Genomic DNA, 20,485 nt, shown 5'->3' on the forward strand with positions numbered 1-20,485 from the left:
GTCCTCCGAGTTGCTGTCCAAAATTTATTAGCTGGTTGGGAATCCCCTGACCTTGGAACCCGGGATAGACCTGCCCTTGCTGGAACCCTGTAGTCTGATAACCCTGCTGGGGCGATTGTGGAAAGGCTTGCTGTCCAAGCCATCCATTATTAGCGTTCATCGGCATAGGTGCTGCCGATGATTGGTAATTGGGTACCGTCGTTGAATTGACATACCCCGACTGGGCCATAGGCCTCTGTTGCATCAGCATTGACTCTGCCGATGCGTTGGACATCTGGAACATTGAATCTTGAGGATTTCCAGTGTGAGGCCTTGCAGTAGTAGTTGTGGTATACCGAGGACTCTGGTTCACCGGCACATTGGAAGGTGCCGATGTCATAGGAGTTTTGCCCCTCATGTCAGTTATTTGTGATGTTCCCGGCGTCAACTCTGGAGGCATACCATAACCCCACCAGTTGGGAGGAAGGGTTAACCCTGACATTGCCGATGCCAACATATCTGTTGTCAGTTTATGCTGCCCAACTGAAATTTGTGGGTTGGTTGCCATCGGCATAGATAGTGCACCAGTGGTCCCCAGTGTACTTAGAGGGACGGCAGACTGTGCACTTGCATTCGTCAAGGCAGCCGATGGAGCCGTAACCTCTGGTGCCGTTGGCTGATGATGGGAGGGCCCCACATAATCTGGCGGGATTTGTCCTTCCTTGAAAGTTCTTGCCACGGCGTTGAAAACCGTATTAGACAGTACACCAGCTTGGTTAATCAACGCTCGATTGATGGCATTGTCAACCATATCTTGAAGCTTGCCAGGATTGGCGTCGAAGGTGACCTGCCGTGGTGCCGGCAGTGCATCTTTCTGGACCACTTCGCCGCTCCTGTTTATGCTGAAAGACCTCAGGCATTGCTGCTTGAACTCTTCCATGGCTTGGGCAATAGCTTGCTTTTGCTCATCCTTGAGGTTGGCCTCCGTCACGGGGATGACGTTCTCTTGATCGAGGTCAGAGATCGACATGTTGATCTTGATCTTGAATCTGTCCCACCGGGCGTGCCAAAAGATGTGTTGATGCAAAACTGATCTGCAAACACAAAGGGCTAATACCCGATTCAAACGTTAAGGCGTGCCAGCCGATTTGACCTTGCTATCGGCAAAGGTGATAACTCGAATACTTTAGTCCTGACAACAGCGATACGCCCGGATGTCACGGCTAAGAGGTACTCACGCGGAACTCGAGAACACGCCGAGCTTAAGTCGACGGATTCCTAAGAACTCGTAATAAAAGGAAAAAAGTATGACGAAGTCGTCGAAAAGTAGATGCTGGAATATGAGTAAAAACGTGTGTTTGATTGATTTCTTGATTCTTTGATTACAAGGTCCTAGGGTTTATATTTATACCCTGCTCAAAGAGCTATGACCAGACACGATTAGAATTCGAATTCCAAATTACACGGAACCCGTATACAAAACGATGCAAATAACTAAGGAAATAATAAAACTATCCTTCGTGACAAACCGAAACTCCTCCACATGACAACTGGCAGCTTCCGGACTCCTCCTTCGCGTCATCGGCAATCCCCTTGCCATAGTCATCGGCAGACCTTCTTATCCAGTCATCGGCACCATATTACTGCCTGTGGACTTAGTCACATTCAACCTCTCCCTCATCGGCACCCATCCTCATCAGCAACCCGCATCGTACTGCCACCCTATCCTGCCATCCTGGACACGTGCCCAAAAATGGTGTCAACAGGTGCTCTGTCATTTTTTGTGTACAACCTCTTTTTTAATGCATCTATAATCATCCCATTGGCTCGCTCCACTTGTTCGTTGGCTCGGGGTTGAGCTACCGACACGTATTTTACGACTATGCCTCTGTCATCACAGAAGTCCCATAATGTAGTGCCGGTGAACTAAGTGCACAGGTCGGTGATTATGTTGTTAGGAACTCTGAATCTATGTATGATTTGATTGAGGAATTCTACGGCCTTCTCTGAAGTTGCTTTGACCAATGGCATGTACTCTATCCATTTGGAGAACTTGTCGACCAGCACAAATACGAACTTGAAATTGCCGGGAGCAGGTTTGAATAGCCCAATCATATCAAGGCCTCAGCAAGCGAAGGGCCAAGATGATGGTATCGTCTGGATTTCATGGGCCGGTACATGGGTCCTTTTGGCAAAGAACTGACAACCCTCACAACGCCGGACCAGCTTCTCGGCATCGGCCACAACAGTTGGCCAGTAAAATCCTGCTCGAAAAGCTTTTCTGACCAGCGTTCGAGATGCGGCGTGGTTACCACAGGATCTAGCATGTATATCCTCCAGCAGCTTGACGCCATCGTCCTGGGTAATGCACTTCTACAAGACTTCTGAGGTGGCATTTTTGCGCATAAGTCGACCATCAACCATTATATAGTTTCTGGATCGTCGAATGAGGCGTTCATTCTTAGTCTTATCTTGAAATCCCGATCCCTCCAAGAGATACTTAATGAAAGGCGTGCACCCGTCGTCGCTGTTGGTTGTCGGGGTGGCGTCTTGGACAAGGAGTGCCTCATTGTTTGGCTTGTCGACCAGGTCTTTTCTGATGCTCGGCTTGTCGATGTCTTAGACGAAAACGCCTGTGGGATCTGGGCCCGGGATGATCCTATCTTTGACAGCGCATCTGCTGCTTGATTCTTATCCTGGACCACATGCATGTACTCTATTCCATAAAAATTGGCCTCCCATTTGCGGATCTTCTTGCAGTATAGGTCCATTTTCTCATGAGTCGTATCCCATTCCTTATTTAGCTGGTTAATGACCAAGGCGGAATCACCGTAGACATAGAGGCGCTTGACCCCCAATTCCACGGCCAATCGAATGCCATGCAAGCATGCTTCGTACTCAGCGACATTGTTAGATGCCGGAAAAAGGATTCTAAGGACTAGCATAGTTTGTCCTTGTTTGGTGAAACGAAAACGATCCCAGTGCCAGCACCGTTGATATTTAGGGACCCATCGAAGAACATTAACCAGTGGTCGGAGACATCTGGAGTAGGTGGTGCGTTGAGATCTGTCCACTCTGCGATGAAGTCGACCAGTGCTTGAGACTTGACGGTTGTACGACTCTGGAAGTCTAACGAGAAGGGGCATAATTCCATAGCCCATTTTATAATCCTACCATTGGCGTCCTTGTTGCGCAAGATGTCCCCCAGCGGGAAGTTTGTAGTTACTATGATGCGATGGCCATCGAAGTAGTCTTTCAACTTCCTGGAAGTGATTAGGATGGCGTAGATTAACTTTTGTATCTAGGGGTATCTGGTCTTGGATTCGTTTAGGACTTCGCTTATGAAATACGCTGGTCGCTGGACTTTGTAGACGTGACTCGGTTCGTCCCGCTCCACTATGAGCACTATGGAGACCACCCGGTCGGTTGCCGCTATATAGAGGAGCAGGTCTTCATTAGGTTGAGGCGCAGTGAGAACGAGAGGTGAAGTGAGGAAAGTCTTGAGCTGTATGAATGCAGCGTCGGCTTCCTCCGTCCAGGAGAATTTTTCTGATGGTTTTAGAAGTTTAAAGAAAGGGAGCTCTTTATCTCCCAGTCTTGAGATGAACCGGCTAAGAGTAGCCATGCATCCCATGAGCTTCTGAACATCTTTTATGTTTCTAGGTGGTCGCATATCGAGCACCGCCTTGACCTTTGAAGGGTTTGGTCGTATTCCATCGCGACTGACGACGTTACCAAGCAATATGCCGGAGGGAACCCCAAAGATGCAATTTTTGGGGTTAAGCTTCCATTTGTATTTGTTTAGCCCTTTAAAGGTGTAGTCTAAGTTGTCGATCAGAGTGCTAGCGTCTCTGGTTTTGACGACAACGTCATCGACATAAGCCTCGATAAGGTCGTCACGTATCTCGTCATGGAGGCACTGCTGAATAGCGCGTTGATAGGTGGCTCCAGTATTTTTTAGTCCGAAGGACATGGTGGTGTAGTAATATGCACCGAAGGGAGTGATGAAGGAGGTTTTAATCTGGTCGTCCTCTTTTAATGAGATCTGGTGATAACTAGAGTAACAATCAAGAAAAGAGAGTAGTTCGCATCCGGCCGTTGAATCGACCACCTCGTCTATGTGGGGGAGACCGAAAGGATCTTTAGGACAGTGTTTATTGAGATCGGTGTGTAATCAATGCATATTCTCCATTCATTATTCTTTTTTCTTACAAGGATCGGATTAGCGAGCCAATCAGGGTGATACACTTCTTTAATAAACCCGGCTGCTAAAAGCCGTGTGATTTCTGTCCTAATAGCCTCCTTTTTATCACGAGCGAACCGTCATAGCTTCTGCTTGGTTGGCCTTGCGGTCTTCGAGACGTTTAAGGAGTGCTCGATCAGGCTTCGTGGGATGCTGGGCATGTCTGTGGGTTTCCACGCGAAAACGCTTACGTTGTCCCTTAGAAACCTGACGAGCACGTCTTCCTATTTGGCGTCCAGATTGGCTCCGATGAGAGCCAATTTTTCTGGGCTGCCGTCGACCAGCTGGACTTCCTTATGTTCCTTGGACTTGGTGCTTTTTCTTGGAGTCTCCTGTTCGGGTAGTTTGAGCTGGTCGAACGAGACTTGTGCTGCTTGTGTCACCATTTCTGCCATCCGAATTGAGAGGTCGATTGCTTCGGTGATCTTAAAGCTTTCCTCCTCGCAGGTGTGTGCTGTGTAGACGTTGCCTCTGACGGTTAGGACGCCCTTCTCGGTTGGCATCTTGAGGACCAAGTATGAATAGTGTGGGACTGCCATGAACTTGGTGAGAGAAGGATGGCCCAGAATAGCGTGGTAGGTCCTGTCGAAGTCGGCGAGCACGAAGTTTACGAATTCTGTGCGAAAGTGGTCTGGTGTTCCGAACTGGACGGGTAGCGTTATTCGGCCAAGGGGTACTGAGCTTTGGCCTAGTAGAACACCCCAGAACTAGGCTTCATATGGTTTCAACTGCGCCGGAGTTAGCTTGAGCTGTTGTGAAACAAGATGTCGATAGAGCTACCACCGTCCACGAGCACGCGCTCGAATCTGACGCTATTGATGCACGGGTCCAGGATCAACGCAAAACGTCCTGGTTCTGGGATGGCAGCCCATTGGTCCTGCCTGCTGAAAGAGATCTCTCGGTGTGACCAAGGGGGAAATTTAGGGTTGGTGATCGAACCATCGGCGCTGTCCATATTTGGGCAAGCCCTCTTGAGGAGTTTCCTTTCTCGTTTCGACTCAATTGAGACCTTCCCTCCGAAAATGGAGTGCACTACATCAGTTGGGTTGACGTATTGATGCCGTGGGTCTCTATCCTGGTCATCGTCTTCCTCTTCTTGGTTGCGCCTGTCATGCTTCCCGATAGTTTTGGCGGTGTCTCCCTGAGCAGCCCGCTGTGTATAGATGTTTTTGAGGATGCGACATTCTTCCATCGTGTGGTTAGACTTGGGATGAAGTTGGCATGGTCCTTTCAGGGTCTTGTTGTAGTCGTCCTGGTAGTCCCATCTCCCATTGGAGTGCTTGACTGTGTTCACCTCGTGGTCGTTGTCACGAGGTCGCTTGCCTCTGAAGTCATCGCGGTTGTTGCGACGCCTATCCCATCCTTCTCGGTGGTCGCGGTTGTCGCCTCACCGAGGATTGCGGTTATCGAAACGTCCGCGGCTATCGTCCCATCGGGAGGCTGCTCGACTCCTTGGACGTCTTCTCTGATGAGATTTTCTATGTCATCAGCGTCGGCGTAGTTTTTGGCTGTGGTGAGGAGTTCAGCAACCGTGGTCGGCCTCTTGCGTAGCAGCTTGCTCCGCAGGGCCTCGTGGAAGCGGAGACCTTTGATGAAGGCTGAAATGGCTTTGTCATGGGAAATTTTTGGGATCTTGAGGTGCATATCCGAGAAACGTCGGATGTAATCACGTAAGGGTTCGTTCCTCCGGTCCCTTATCCTCTCGAGGTCGTATTTATTTCCCAGCTGCTCGCAGGTAGCGATGAAGTTGTCGATGAAAGCTTGGTGGAGTTCCTCCCATGAGTCAAATGAGTCTTCCGGTAAGCCAAGAAGCCACTGATGACCAGCTTGGTCGAGGACGACTGGGAAGTAGTTTGCCATGACATGCTCATCCCCTGTTGTCGACCGGACCGCGATCTCATAGAGGGTGATCCAGTTCTCGGGGTTTTCCTCGCCGTCGTATTTTTTAAGCTTCTCGAGCTTGAAATTGCGTGGCCAAACTACTTGTCGGAGATGTGAGGAGAACTGTTTTAGGCCAGGGGGGCCATGAGCTACAACATACTCGATGTGGCACACGTTTTCGTGTGCCGCTCTGTCAGTGATGCATCTGTTGATACGCTCGTGGGCGTCTTTGTGAGAGAGATTTTGCCGTAGATCATTGTTTCGTCCCTGGTGCACTTCTTAGTCGTGTCCGCGTCTCTAGCCGCGTCTGGTGTCCCGACCATGACGAGCTTCCTTTCTGTGGCCATTGATGGGTGAACGGCTGCGGCGATGTCCGCCGGGTCGTGATGAGGCCTGACTGCGATGAGTCTGGTCGGAGGTAACCTCTGTGTAGGAGAGGGCTTGCACCGTTCTGAGAAGATCCGTGGTCTATCCCATTGTGGCAATTAGATGAGCCCGTATGTTGGTCCAAACACCCTGATACTCTAGAGTGTCTGGGAGTCGATCGAGGTTTGCCATGGCGACAGCTACATTGACGCTAGGTGTCTTGAATACCTACTGGTTTCCCACCACGTCAAAGGCGTCATCGAGGTTGTTTGGGATCAGCTGGCGCTGTTCCTCATCTGCATCGATCAGTGTTGCGCTCCTCACGCTGTTGCCTTTGTTCATCGGTTTCTCCGTCGATGACTGGTTCGTCGTTGCTGATGTTAAAAACCACATCTCCTCGTCAGGGTGGAAAAATCAGAAAGCGGGAAAAACCCGGGGGGTAAGGAGGGAGGTCCAGGTCATAATCGTCGTCCTCGGGGTGTAAAACCTCGGTGGGAACAGATCCTGTGCTTGAGTTTGTGCTGGTGGTATTGTCCTCCGGCAGAGTACGGATGGAGACCATATTGACGAAGTGGTGGGCTGGCCGCTCGGTTTGTCGTGATGACAAGTCCATCTTCCTGAATAGGGACCGAGTATGTCATGAAAACTTGTCGGCCACGTTACTCAGACCATGGGGAAGATTCCCATCTGGAGAGGTTGTCTTGAGCTTGATGGTTCGTCCCTCGGGGTTTGCTGTTACCGTCAAGGACGTCCCCAGCCGTTCGTGCGTGGTGGCACGAGTCGGTCGATGGGAGTCAAAAAAATTCGGTACCGGTGTTCAATCGGCCTGGTACGAAATCGAATCCACCAGATTGGAGGCTTCAAGAAGCTTGTGGTCGGCACGATCGATGGCCTTGAGAAGATCCAAATTGTCGACTTGTTTCCTCTTGTAACGAGGAAGCAGAGGTCGGGTCATCGGAGTCGCAGTGGTCGTGGTTGGTGTGATCGGGACCATCACCTTTGCCGTTTTAGATCGGATCTGAGTTTCTTGCAAAGTCATGGTCGTAAGGCCGCCGGCGTGAGTCGTCCAGGTGATCTTGCCGACGGTGAATGTGAGACCTTTGGCCACGGTGGCGGAAGCTGGGATGATGACCATCTTGTTCGTCTGGAGAGTTGTACGCACACCCCCTACCTAACGCGCCACTGTCGACGAAAGCTAGTCGACAGTCTACCTTGGGGTATACCCACGGTAGTAGTTTATCGACAGACAGGAGCACAAGCTACGAACTCGATGGTGACGCAAGACACAGACAAGGATTTTATCTAGGTTCGGCCGTCGTGTGGGCGTAATACCTACGTCCTGCGTCTGATTGTTGTTGACACCAGAAGTGGCAAACGGTTATACCGCAAGCGTACGGTAGTCAATGTAGCCTTCACCGGGAGTATTCCAGGTATCGTGATTTCCACGGGGAACGCGAAGTGAATTAGCTAGGCTTTAGATCGTTAGGTGATGATCAAAGGGTCTAGGATAATGGGGTAGAGAGGTCTAACTAGTATTAATGCCTGGTCTTGGTAATTAAGTATAGTCAAGGTTTTTCACCTAACTCTTTACTGAGGGCGATACCCGAAAAGGAGGATTGAGTTAACGAAGTTTTTCACCTCCTCGTCTCCTAAGCGACTACCCTGCTCAGCCCAACTATTATTTGCAACTTGCCTACAACAGATGCGAGGAACTTTCCGCCTAGCGAGGACTGTCACTCTCACACTAGGTGTCTACACAACTGCGACAAGGAGTCCACACTGGCAAGAAGTAGTCTAGACACCACGTCTAAACTAGCTCTTGCTACCCTAAGCTTAGCTAAAGCTAAGAGCACTCAAGATCAAGCAATGTGCCAGTAAAGGATTCTTATACTTAAAGTACCAGACCAAATATTAAATACTAGAAAAGACTCAGAAGTAAGACTTACAAGAAGACCTGCTTCCGCTGAGGTGCTCCGCGAAGAAGACTCCCGACAGGCCGGGACTCCTCCTTGGAACTCCTCACTCTCTACTCACTATGATAGCACTAAGCTACTAAAGTAGTTTACTCCTAAGATACATGACTCTTAAGTGAAGGAATAGGGGGGTATTTATAGTGGGAGATGGAGTAGGGGCTACTCCGGTGCCACGTCAGCGATCCGCGTCATCTTCATCATGCACCATTGGATCAAACCGACTTCACAACCGCCATCTGATCAACGGTAGAGGCAAACTAACATGTGCAACATGTGGGCAAGGTCGGTGGGAGGCCAACCGACCCTGGAACCGCCATGAAGTGGGGTCGCCCGACCCCAATTCTATGGGGTTAGGTTGTCAGCCCTGTCCTACATGTCTTCCTCTTCATGACTATAATGTTGTCTTGGTTACTGGTGTCACTGATCTTTAGTTATTCACCCCTTCTTAGTGTTTGGACCCTTGAAAAGTACCTGTTCTTACTCCTGCAACCAAATAGTAGCATGTACATGTGGAACTAGGTTATATGTACCTATATTACTACTTTGTTTGGTTGTTTTCTCCCAAAATGAGTCTTATGTTGACGGTTATGATAGTAGAAAACATAGTATAAATACCGTCAACAAGACCCCCCACACTTGAGTCTTTGCTCGTCCTCGAGTAAAGGTTAAAAATGAGTGATCAATGGTTTCTAACTTAAGATAGTAGTGAGCATAAAATGCTAGTTCGAACATAGTTCATCCAAATGGGTTTTTGTGTAAGCGTCTAGCATATATCCTTCAGAGGTTGAGAAAAGGAACAACTCTCAGAACAAGATCAAATTCCAATTTCATATTCTTGGTACTTAGAGTTTTTATGACACTTTTTAAAATAAGTCACATAGTTCAATCCTACTCCTCATTTAGCGCTCTAGATCACTCAAAGTTTTTTTTAGTAGTCCTCACCAAGGCATGAATGCCAACTTGTTTCATCCTATAACTATAGGCTTATATGGGGCTTGGTAGGGATAAACAAGGTAGCATACTCTACTTTGCAAATATTGTTAAGTCAAAAACAAGGATCCAAAGAGAGGAGTGTCATAGTCATAGATCAAGATGTGCAAGTGTGTTATATGGTGGACTAGGTTGCTCCTTTATTTGCTACACTCTCTCTACTTGTATATTGAGACATGGCTAGATTTTCTTTTTCTTCGAGCTTTATGTGCTCAATTTTTTTTTTATACTTCATGGACTTGCACATGTCCATCTTTTCTTTTTCTTTTATTTTGCCAAGCCTTTTATGTCTCATTTTCTAAACAATATTTAGAGAGGTGTTCTAACACTTAGAGTATGGAGCAACCTATTTAGTGGATGCACAATACATGTGGTTGCGTACTTCCAGTGTAGAAGCAGCATATATATATGTGGTGTGTACGTGATCTTGATCTTGTGACTATGATACAACTCTCACTAGGGTCAACAAGGTTTTGACAAAACTCATTACAAAAGCAGGTTGTATTTCATAAAATGGTTACTTGAATATCTAAGTGTATGGCTTTTGGTGGGAATTTCTTGCTAATGAGGAGTAAATGATACTATGGTTTTGTGATATTTTTGAAACAAATCTCTAAGTACCTTGAATAGAAATGTTATGAATTCTTAGCCAAGAGTTATATCACTTTCATCAACAACTTAGTCAATATGGTTCCTATAGATTTTTACCCATGAGGATGAACAATTGTAAGAACTATACTTTATGTCACAATTTCTCTTAAATCATGAACCAATTCACTTTTTATTTTGCAAACAAGTTTAAACTATCAAATTTTATTTTAATTGTGACACAAAGGTAAAGAATTGGACAGACTGAGAGGGGGAAGAGTTAGCAAACCGGGCAGGAAAGATGTGTTTCGTCGTATAGAAGCTTCCTGGTGGGCCCAGGGCTCTATGGAGGGGTCGGCCGACCCCACCTGGAGGTTCCTGGCCCTGCCACTCGATTCTACGTCCCTCGGGAAGTCTTTCTGCACTTGTGTCGTTTCCTTTTGCCATAGAAAGGGGGTCGGGCGACCCCCTCATCGCGCCTGTTTTTGGTGCCATGACGTGCCAAGGTGTATGCTGTGTTGTTCCATGCTCACGGCAGTTCAGAGATGAAGTTGGGGGGTCGGGCGACCCCCCCACACTTGCAGTTTTCGTGCAGCTGAACTTAAAACAGAGAGAGACGATCAAATGCGGATGTCCTGCTGGTGGCAACACACCAGCAGGACCAAAAACGACTCCATTAAATCAAATTTCAATTGTATAGGCACTTTTACATTGCGAAATTCAAAGTGACAAATTGAAAAATAAAATTGAGTAATCAAACCTAAATAATCAAATAGTGCCTATAACCTAAACTAACTAATTTATTTAGGGAGATGGAGGTTTGAGGAGATCCTCCCGCCCAATTGCTTGCGCCAAACGCTTGATTTTAGCGCTGGTGCTAATGCGCAGGTGGCGGAAGTGATCTTCTAACTCAAGATTCTCCATCCTGAGCTCCGACACTGTCTCCTCTAAGATCCTATTTTTCTTTCTAAGGCTAGCTGTGACTTCCAGGAGCTTCTCGATGTCGCCTTTTTCTGGATCTTCTTCGTATTTGCCAGGCGCACCGTTGATCGGAGGTGGATCCATCTTCCGCCGGATGGATGGACTTGCTGACGAGTCAAAGGACTCCCGCAACTCCATCTTTTCCTTAGAGTTCAGCGGCGGGATCAGCACCTTCCCCTTTCCCAGCCCACCGCCCACCACTTGGTGGTTCCTCCAAAAGGTTGGGGTGGACGGCGAGTAGGAAGAGGTGTGGATCGTGTCGGAGGAGATGGTGATGGCCTGCTTGGTGGCCATCGGCGCCTTCTCCCGCAGCGCAAGTTGGCCCGTGGTAGGTCGAACCGGCGTTACGGCTCGAGCAGGGGACTTGCCGATGCCCCTGCGCGGAGTGAGCGAACGAGATGCTGACGCGGAGCGCTGGGTCACCCGGGGCGAGGTCGGGCGACCCCTCTTAGGGTCGGGCGACCCCCACATGGGGCCCGTCGGCCCTCCAGCCGGCGGCACCATGGCTAGTGGTTCAGGCTCCAGCACGTTGACGGCTAGGGCAAGCTCCAGGCTCTCAGTTAGAGACCTTTCCGGACGTGGGGAGTTGGAGCGAATGGCTTGGTTGGAAGATTTAGTTGGAGGAGCCATGGAGATGGATCTCTTGGCAAGGAATGGAGGCTAGGAGAGTCTGGTTCGAGGTGAAGATGAGAAGGAATGAATTGAGAGGAGGAAGAAGAAGAAGAGGGGGGGGATAAATAGATGTGTTCGGAGCCTGAAAGTTTGAGTTTTGAAAAGAAGCGTCGTGGAACGTTTGAGGGACGATCCGAGACTCCAGGGGATTTCAAAACTCAAAATATTGGGGGTCGGGCGACCCCTATATTTCAAGATTTTGAATTTTGAATTTCAGCACCGAACTCTATTCATTCCCCTGTTTCTAAACCTATCCCCCCTTGGGCCAAAACCCCTAGAAGAGGGGTCGGCCGACCCCCATTTGGGGTGTTCGGCGGCCCAACTTTGATCCTACGTCATCTAAAACCCTTTACAAACCTATTTCAAAACAAAAAGGAACTAAATATATTGATTTAGCAATTATTTAAACAAAAAGGGGGTAAAAAGAAGGACATGTGGATTTTAAGACTTTGTGTCAGATTCAAATTCTATCATATCAACTTCTTCTTCTAAAGGTTCATGTTCATGGAAAACTTTAAGACGATGACCATTTACCTTAAAGGTGTCGCCGTCGTCGTCCCGCAGCGTTACCGCTCCATGAGTCGCGGCGTCAACAACGAAGAATGGTCCTTCCCATTTGCTCCTTAGCTTTCCATGGCCAAATAACTTGACCCTTGAGTTGAACATGAGAACCTTATCCCCAGGATGAAATTCCTTTTGCTTGATCCTTTTATCATGCCATCTTTTTGTTCTCTCTTTGTAGATCCTGGCATTGTGATAGGCTTTATCTCTCCATTCTTCTAGTTCGGAGATTTGGAGCTTTCTATTTCCTCCGGCCGAGGGCAAATCCATGTTCCATTTCTTGATTGCCCAGTGAGCTCTATGCTCTAGCTCTACCGGTAGATGGCATGTCTTACCGTATACAAGTTGGTATGGTGTCATACCAATTGGGGTCTTGTATGCGGTCCTGTATGCCCAAAGTGCATCTGGTAGATGGCTTTTCCAGCCGGTTCCCATCTTAGTGACAGTCTTCTGCAGAATGTTCTTGATTTGTTTGTTAGATGTTTCTGCTTGTCCGCTCGTTTGAGGGTGATAGGGTGTTCCAATGTTGTGCCTTATCCCCACTTCAGCTAAGAACCGTCGGAATCTTCTGTCAATGAAGTGGCTCCCTCCATCACTGATAACTAGTCTGGGGGTGCCGAAGCGTGGAAATATGACTTCCTTGAACATCTTTATCGAATGTGTAGAGTCGGCTGCTCTGCAGGGCATTGCTTCGACCCACTTGGACACATAGTCTACTGCCACTAGGATGTACTCACACCCTTGTGACAAAGGGAATGGCCCCATGTAGTCTATGCCCCAAGCATCGAATATCTCGACTTGTAAGTTGTTTGTGAGTGGCATTGCATCACGAGTATTGATGTTCCCATGCTTCTGACACCTTGCACATCTCCTCACGAAGTTCTTTGTATCTTCGTACATGGTAGGCCAGTAGAATCCACTCTGCCATATCTTGGCATGGGTCCTGAATGCTCCATAGTGGCCTCCGTACTCTGCCCCATGGCATTTTTCCATTATTTTTACTGCTTCGTCCATGGGAACACATCTCCTGAGTATGCCATCTTGACAGACTCTGTAGAGGTAAGGATCGTCCCATAGGTGCACCCTACTCTCTTTAACAAGCTTCTTCTTGTCTACCCCAGATGGTATGTATCCGGACGCTAGGTAGTTGACTATGTTTGCATACCATGGGTAGGCTTCTGAAACTCGGAGGAGTGTGTCGTCTCGAAGGTAGTCGTTGATAGGTGGATCCTGTTTATCCTCGATTTGCATCCTAGACAAGTGATCGGCTACCGAGTTTTCTACTCCCTTTTTATCTCTAATTTCTAAGTCAAATTCTTGGAGTAGTAGGATCCATCTTATTAATCTTGGTTTAGCATCTTTTTTAGTGAGCAAGTATTTTAGAGCTGCGTGATCGGAGTAAACAATCACCTTTGCTCCAACTAAATAAGATCTAAACTTGTCTATAGCAAACACTACAGCCAACAGTTCTTTTTCAGTTGTTGCATAATTCAGCTGTGGTCCTGTTAGTGTTTTGCTAGCATAAGATATTGCGTGATGCTTCTTATCTTTAGTCTGTCCTAAGACAGCACCTACAGCGTAATCACTAGCATCACACATTATCTCAAAAGGTAGCGACCAATCAGGGGGTTGAATGATTGGTGCAGAGATAAGTGCTTTCTTAAGATAGTAAAAGGAATCCAAGCACTCATCATTAAAATCAAAGGGTGCATCCTTAGCTAACAGGTTTGTTAAAGGTCTAGCAGTTTGAGAGAAATCTTGTATGAACCTTCTATAAAAGCCTGCATGGCCAAGAAAGCTACGGACGCCCCTAACATTTGTGGGAGGAGGGAGCTGTTCTATAACTTCAATTTTAGCTCTATCTACCTCTATCCCACGTTCGGACACTCTATGTCCTAACACTATCCCTTCTCGAACCATAAAATGACACTTTTCCCAGTTCAAGATCAAGTGCTTCTCTTGGCACCTTTGTAAGACTCGGTCCAGGTTCTTTAGGCAATCATCAAAAGTTTTCCCATAGACGGAGAAGTCGTCCATGAAAACTTCCATGATTTCCTCGATCATATCGGAGAAGATGGACATCATGCACCTTTGAAAAGAGGCAGGAGCATTGCATAGGCCAAAAGACATGCGCCTATATGCATATGTTCCGTAGGGGCATGTGAATGTAGTCTTACTTTGGTCGTCGGGATGGATTGGGATTTGATGGTAACCCGAATACCCATCAAGGAAGCAGAAGAAAGAGTGTTTGGCTAACCGTTCCAGCATCTCATCGATGAATGGCAACGGAAAGTGGTCTTTCTTAGTGGCCTTGTTAAGTTTTCGGTAGTCTATGCACATTCTCCATCCCGTGACAGTCCGTTGAGGAATGAGTTCATTGTTGTCATTTTTAACGACCGTCATTCCTCCTTTCTTAGGAACTACTTGAACGGGGCTGACCCATTCACTGTTCGGAACAGGGTAGATTATGCCCGCATGCAATAGTTTTAAGACCTCTTTCTTCACAACTTCTCTCATCGCATTATTTAGCCTTCTCTGAGGCTCCCTGGAAGGTATAGCATCGGGTTCGATAGGGATGCGATGAGTGCAGAGTGCAGGACTAATTCCCTTAAGGTCTTCTAACGAGTATCCTAAGACAGAGCGGCGTTCTTCTAAGACGATGATGAGTTTGGTGACTTCTTCTTCTGTCAGTTGATCACTAATGATTACCGGAGTCTCTCTATCACCATTAAGGAAGGCGTACTTAAGTCCAGAGGGAAGTGGCTTAAGTTCTATAGAGGGTTTTGGTGGTGGTTTAGATTCATCCAAGTCTAATGGTTCTTCTAATTTGTTCTCTTCTTCTTGGATGAAGTTTTCGGCGTCTTCTTCTAAGTCAGGCTGAGAAGCGTCCAGAAGAGATGCCGACATCACCTCCTTTATTGGGTCAGGCTCGGGCGGGGTCTCGGCTTTAGAATTAATAGAGCCGGCAAAAGGCATAGAAAGGTCTAAGCCCTTCCCGAGGTTACCCTTGAGACGCCCTTCATGAAATCCATTTAGGAACCTCATGATGGGGTGCCCGATTAACAAGTCAACTTCTTTCATATCAAAGATAAAGAAGTTTAGCAGAATGTTGACTTTGTTAATGGAGACAGGAATATTCTGTGCAATCCCACAACTCTCGACCATTTCCCCAGAGGGTAATTTAAGAAATTTGCTGGTCGGGGTTAATGGTTCCTCGCCTAGGAGTGACAGTACTAATGATTTGGACATTAGGCTTACTCCTACAGCAGGGTCATAAAGGGATTCTATAGGAGTGGAGTTTATGACACAGGGAATGGGTGTAAAACTCGAGAGAAGTTTGATGACATCAGATGATGTCTCAGCTTCTCTAACCCATTCATTACTCATAATAGCCGTGAGTTCTTGGGCAGTTGCCCTGAGGTAACCAGCCTCAAGATGAGCTGGGATATGGCTATTCGGAGCTCTGCGTGCTGTAGATCTCCTTTGCACAGGTTGATTCGAGACATTGCCAAAATCGGCAAATAGATCAGTCTCGATGTTAAGTGGGTAATCCAAGGGATGAATTACTTCTTCCCTTGGAGGTGCTTGTGGTATTGGTTCAGGTTCGACAGCTTGGGTTGCGGCTAAAGGAGTTTTGGCTGTCGAAGGTTCATCCCTAGGAGTTCGATCTTCCTCAGGAGCTTCAATATGATCATCAGTGTAAGGGGTATTCTCGAGAATAGTCCCAAGAATGGCCTTACCTTCACTGATAGGTAAATGAAGGAATGCTCCCTTGGAGGCTAAATCAAGGAATTGTGCGGATTGTTGGCTAAGTCCGAGGTAAAAATGTTGCATAAGAATTGGCTCGGTTATACCTAAGTCTGGGCCAGATGATGTTAAGTCGGTGAGACGCGCCCAGGCCGCACCTAGAGACTCCTTCCCTTCTTGCTTGAAGTCTAGGACTTCTCTACGGAGACGAGCTATTCTAGAGATGGGAAAGTAGGTGAGGCAGAATTTGGCTTGCAGCTTTTCCCATTCTCCTCCTACACTACCTACATAGCGAGTGTACCACCGTCTGGCCTTTCCCGTCAAAGAGAACGGAAAGAGCTTCCACTTGAGGGTAACTCGCCTCATCCCTTGGATGTGGATGCATGAACAAAGTTGTTCAAAATCTCGTAGGTGTGTGTAAGGATTTTCATCTCCTTCTCCCGAAAAGGGATTCTCCTGAACCATCGCTATGAGACTCGGGCGAAGCTCATAGTGACAGGCCAAAATGGCTTTTGATGAACTCGCTGGCTCCAACTCAGCGCCCGTTGGAGCAGCGTAATCGAAGAGGGTTGTTTGATCCATTTGGATATGTGTATAAAGTTTTAAATCAAACAAAGATAACTTAACGATTTTTTTTGTCCTAGTTAAAACAGCTACCGTTCCCCGGCAACGGCGCCAGAAAGCTTGTTGACACCAGAAGTGGCAAACGGTTATACCGCAAGCGTACGGTAGTCAATGTAGCCTTCACCGGGAGTATTCCAGGTATCGTGATTTCCACGGGGAACGCGAAGTGAATTAGCTAGGCTTTAGATCGTTAGGTGATGATCAAAGGGTCTAGGATAATGGGGTAGAGAGGTCTAACTAGTATTAATGCCTGGTCTTGGTAATTAAGTATAGTCAAGGTTTTTCACCTAACTCTTTACTGAGGGCGATACCCGAAAAGGAGGATTGAGTTAACGAAGTTTTTCACCTCCTCGTCTCCTAAGCGACTACCCTGCTCAGCCCAACTATTATTTGCAACTTGCCTACAACAGATGCGAGGAACTTTCCGCCTAGCGAGGACTGTCACTCTCACACTAGGTGTCTACACAACTGCGACAAGGAGTCCACACTGGCAAGAAGTAGTCTAGACACCACGTCTAAACTAGCTCTTGCTACCCTAAGCTTAGCTAAAGCTAAGAGCACTCAAGATCAAGCAATGTGCCAGTAAAGGATTCTTATACTTAAAGTACCAGACCAAATATTAAATACTAGAAAAGACTCAGAAGTAAGACTTACAAGAAGACCTGCTTCCGCTGAGGTGCTCCGCGAAGAAGACTCCCGACAGGCCGGGACTCCTCCTTGGAACTCCTCACTCTCTACTCACTATGATAGCACTAAGCTACTAAAGTAGTTTACTCCTAAGATACATGACTCTTAAGTGAAGGAATAGGGGGGTATTTATAGTGGGAGATGGAGTAGGGGCTACTCCGGTGCCACGTCAGCGATCCGCGTCATCTTCATCATGCACCATTGGATCAAACCGACTTCACAACCGCCATCTGATCAACGGTAGAGGCAAACTAACATGTGCAACATGTGGGCAAGGTCGGTGGGAGGCCAACCGACCCTGGAACCGCCATGAAGTGGGGTCGGCCGACCCCCTATCTGGCTGGTTGGGCCCACCTGCAGTGTCCTGGAGGCTCTCTGATGTCGGTGGAGTTGAGCTGACCTGTGGGACCCACCAAAGTGGGGTCGCCCGACCCCAATTCTATGGGGTTAGGTTGTCAGCCCTGTCCTACATGTCTTCCTCTTCATGACTATAATGTTGTCTTGGTTACTGGTGTCACTGATCTTTAGTTATTCACCCCTTCTTAGTGTTTGGACCCTTGAAAAGTACCTGTTCTTACTCCTGCAACCAAATAGTAGCATGTACATGTGGAACTAGGTTATATGTACCTATATTACTACTTTGTTTGGTTGTTTTCTCCCAAAATGAGTCTTATGTTGACGGTTATGATAGTAGAAAACATGGTATAAATACCGTCAACAATTGTATTGCTGTGTGTTGGATCGAATTGTCTAAGGGAGGTCCCTTGCCTCTCTTTATATAGTCCAGAGGGCAGGGTTACAGATCTAGAAACTAATCCTCGTCAGTTACAATTGCCATAGATAACATGATATCAATTCCTATTCTTACCGACTAGAATCTCGCTTGACCTCCACGTCTCGTTTCCTTGCGCAAAACTCTAAGCAGTTGGATCAAGCCTCGAACTGTCTCGCGATGGGCCAAGTCTCCTAGCCCAAGTCTAGCCATAAGGGTATAGGGGTTTATATACCCACAACATGCTGATGGAGCAGGAGCCGATGAGGACTTCATCGTGATTGAGATAGACACAAGAATAGATAGGTGTTGTTTTCTTATTTCTATATTTGTTAGAGTATGCCTTAATGTAAGAGTCCTGTTTTTACCTTAGAAATTGAGTCTTGATCGTATTTGGTTGTAACTCTTTGAACCAGGGTATAAATATAGACCATAGGGCGATGTAATGATATCAATCAATATCAAATACAAGTTTACTCATATTTTGGCATCTACTTACTTTTTGACGACTTCGTCAATTCGCATATTTTCCTTCTTACAAGTTCTCATCGGTTCGGCGAGTTGCATGTTCTAGTGTAATTCTCGTTGATCCTCGAGTTCTGTGTGAGTACCTCTTGGTCGTGACATCCGCGCGCATCGCTGTTGTCGTGACCAAAGTACTTAAGTTATCTTCTTTGTCGGTTAATAGGTTAAATCGACTGGCACGCCTTGACATCGATATCGGGTATTAGCCCTTTGTGTTTGCAGATCCACTTTTGCATCAACACATCTTTTGGCATGCCCGGTGGAACATCTTCAACGTGATCAATATGTTCAGCTCTGAGCTCGACGCAGACAACATTATCGGCGTGACAGAAGCAGATCTCAAAGAGGAATAGAAGCAAGCTATAGAAAAGGCTATGGAGGATTACAGGCAGCTTTGTCTGAAATCTTTCAGCCTGAATAGGAGTGGAGAAGTCATCTAAAAGCAAGATCTGCCATTGCCTCGACAGGTTACCTTTGACTCCAATCCTAGTAAACTCCAAAAGATGGTTAATTCTGTAATTAATCATGCTTTGATTAACCACTCCAATGTGCTATGCAATACCATTTACAACGCTGTGGTTCGAACTTTCAAAGAGGGACAAGCACCACCGCTTTATGCTAGCCCAGCCTATCATCAGCCAGGATTATCATCGGTTGTTGCTTCATCGACACCTTCAGCCGTTGTGGGTACAGAAGTTACGTCTCCACCAAGTATGGCAAGTGTGCCTAATGATCAATCTACATCGATGAGATCAGATCCAATGCCTTCAGGAGGGCGAGTTCAACTCAACACGGATCTATCGGCATCAGCTATGTCAGGGTCTGTATTCTAAAACAGTTAGGTTCCTCCTAATTGGTGGGGATATGGTATGCCTCCAGTGTTCTTCGCAAATAATTCTGGTTTATCTCAAGCATCAGATACAGCAGGGAAGGCTCCCGCGCCATCGGCTCCTCCAGTTTCACTGATGACTGAAGTACCTCAGTATGCTACGACAACTACTGTGTGGCCAGTTATCGGGAATTTTCAGATGCCATCGTTTCAAGTACCTAATGCGAGTTCATCGGCAAATCCATTGTCGACGCAACAGAGGTTCATGTCTCAAACTGGCTATGTCAATCCGGTGATGACAACAAATTACCAGCCATCGGCAAGCTTTGTGCCGATGAATGCCAATAATGGTTGGGTAGGACAGTTACCTTTTCAGCTTACGGCACAACAAAATTATCAAGGCCTTGTTTAGTTCCAAAAAAATTTCAGATTTCGCTACTGTATCACTTTTGTTTTTATTTGACAAATATTGTCCAATCATGAACTCACTAGGATCAAAAGATTCATCTCGCAATTTACAGAAAAACTGTGTAATTAGTTTTTGTTTTCGTCTATATTTAATGCTTCATACATGTGCCGCAAGATTCGATGTGACGGGGAATCTTGAAAACTTTTTGGATTTCGGGGTGAACTAAACAAGGCCTAAGTTGCAGGGGTTCAGCAAGGTCACATGTAGGCTGGCTTTTGGAATCAAGCACCACCAGTACATCGGTAGGATGTTGATGCTTATTGGGCTGATAAGATAGCAGAGATCATGAGAGATCAGTTTGGGCTAAAGCCCAAAGTTAATACTTATTCTTATCGGACGCCGTATCCTCCTGCATATGACATGATCTCTCTTTCAAATCGGTACAAGGTGCCGGATTACCAAGTTCTCTGGACATGATGATACATCGACAATGGAACATGTTAATTGCTTCATTATTCAATGTGGGGAAGCAGCTAACAGAGATGAGTTGAGGGTTCGTTTGTTCTCATCATCTTTGTCTGGATTGGCTTTTACTTGGTTTATATCGTTGCCTCCAAACTCTGTTATCACTTGGGCCGATCTAGACAAACAGTTCCAT

The sequence above is a fragment of the Sorghum bicolor genome, chromosome 10 (genome assembly GCF_000003195.3).
Source record: "Sorghum bicolor cultivar BTx623 chromosome 10, Sorghum_bicolor_NCBIv3, whole genome shotgun sequence".
Lineage (NCBI taxonomy): Eukaryota > Viridiplantae > Streptophyta > Magnoliopsida > Poales > Poaceae > Sorghum > Sorghum bicolor.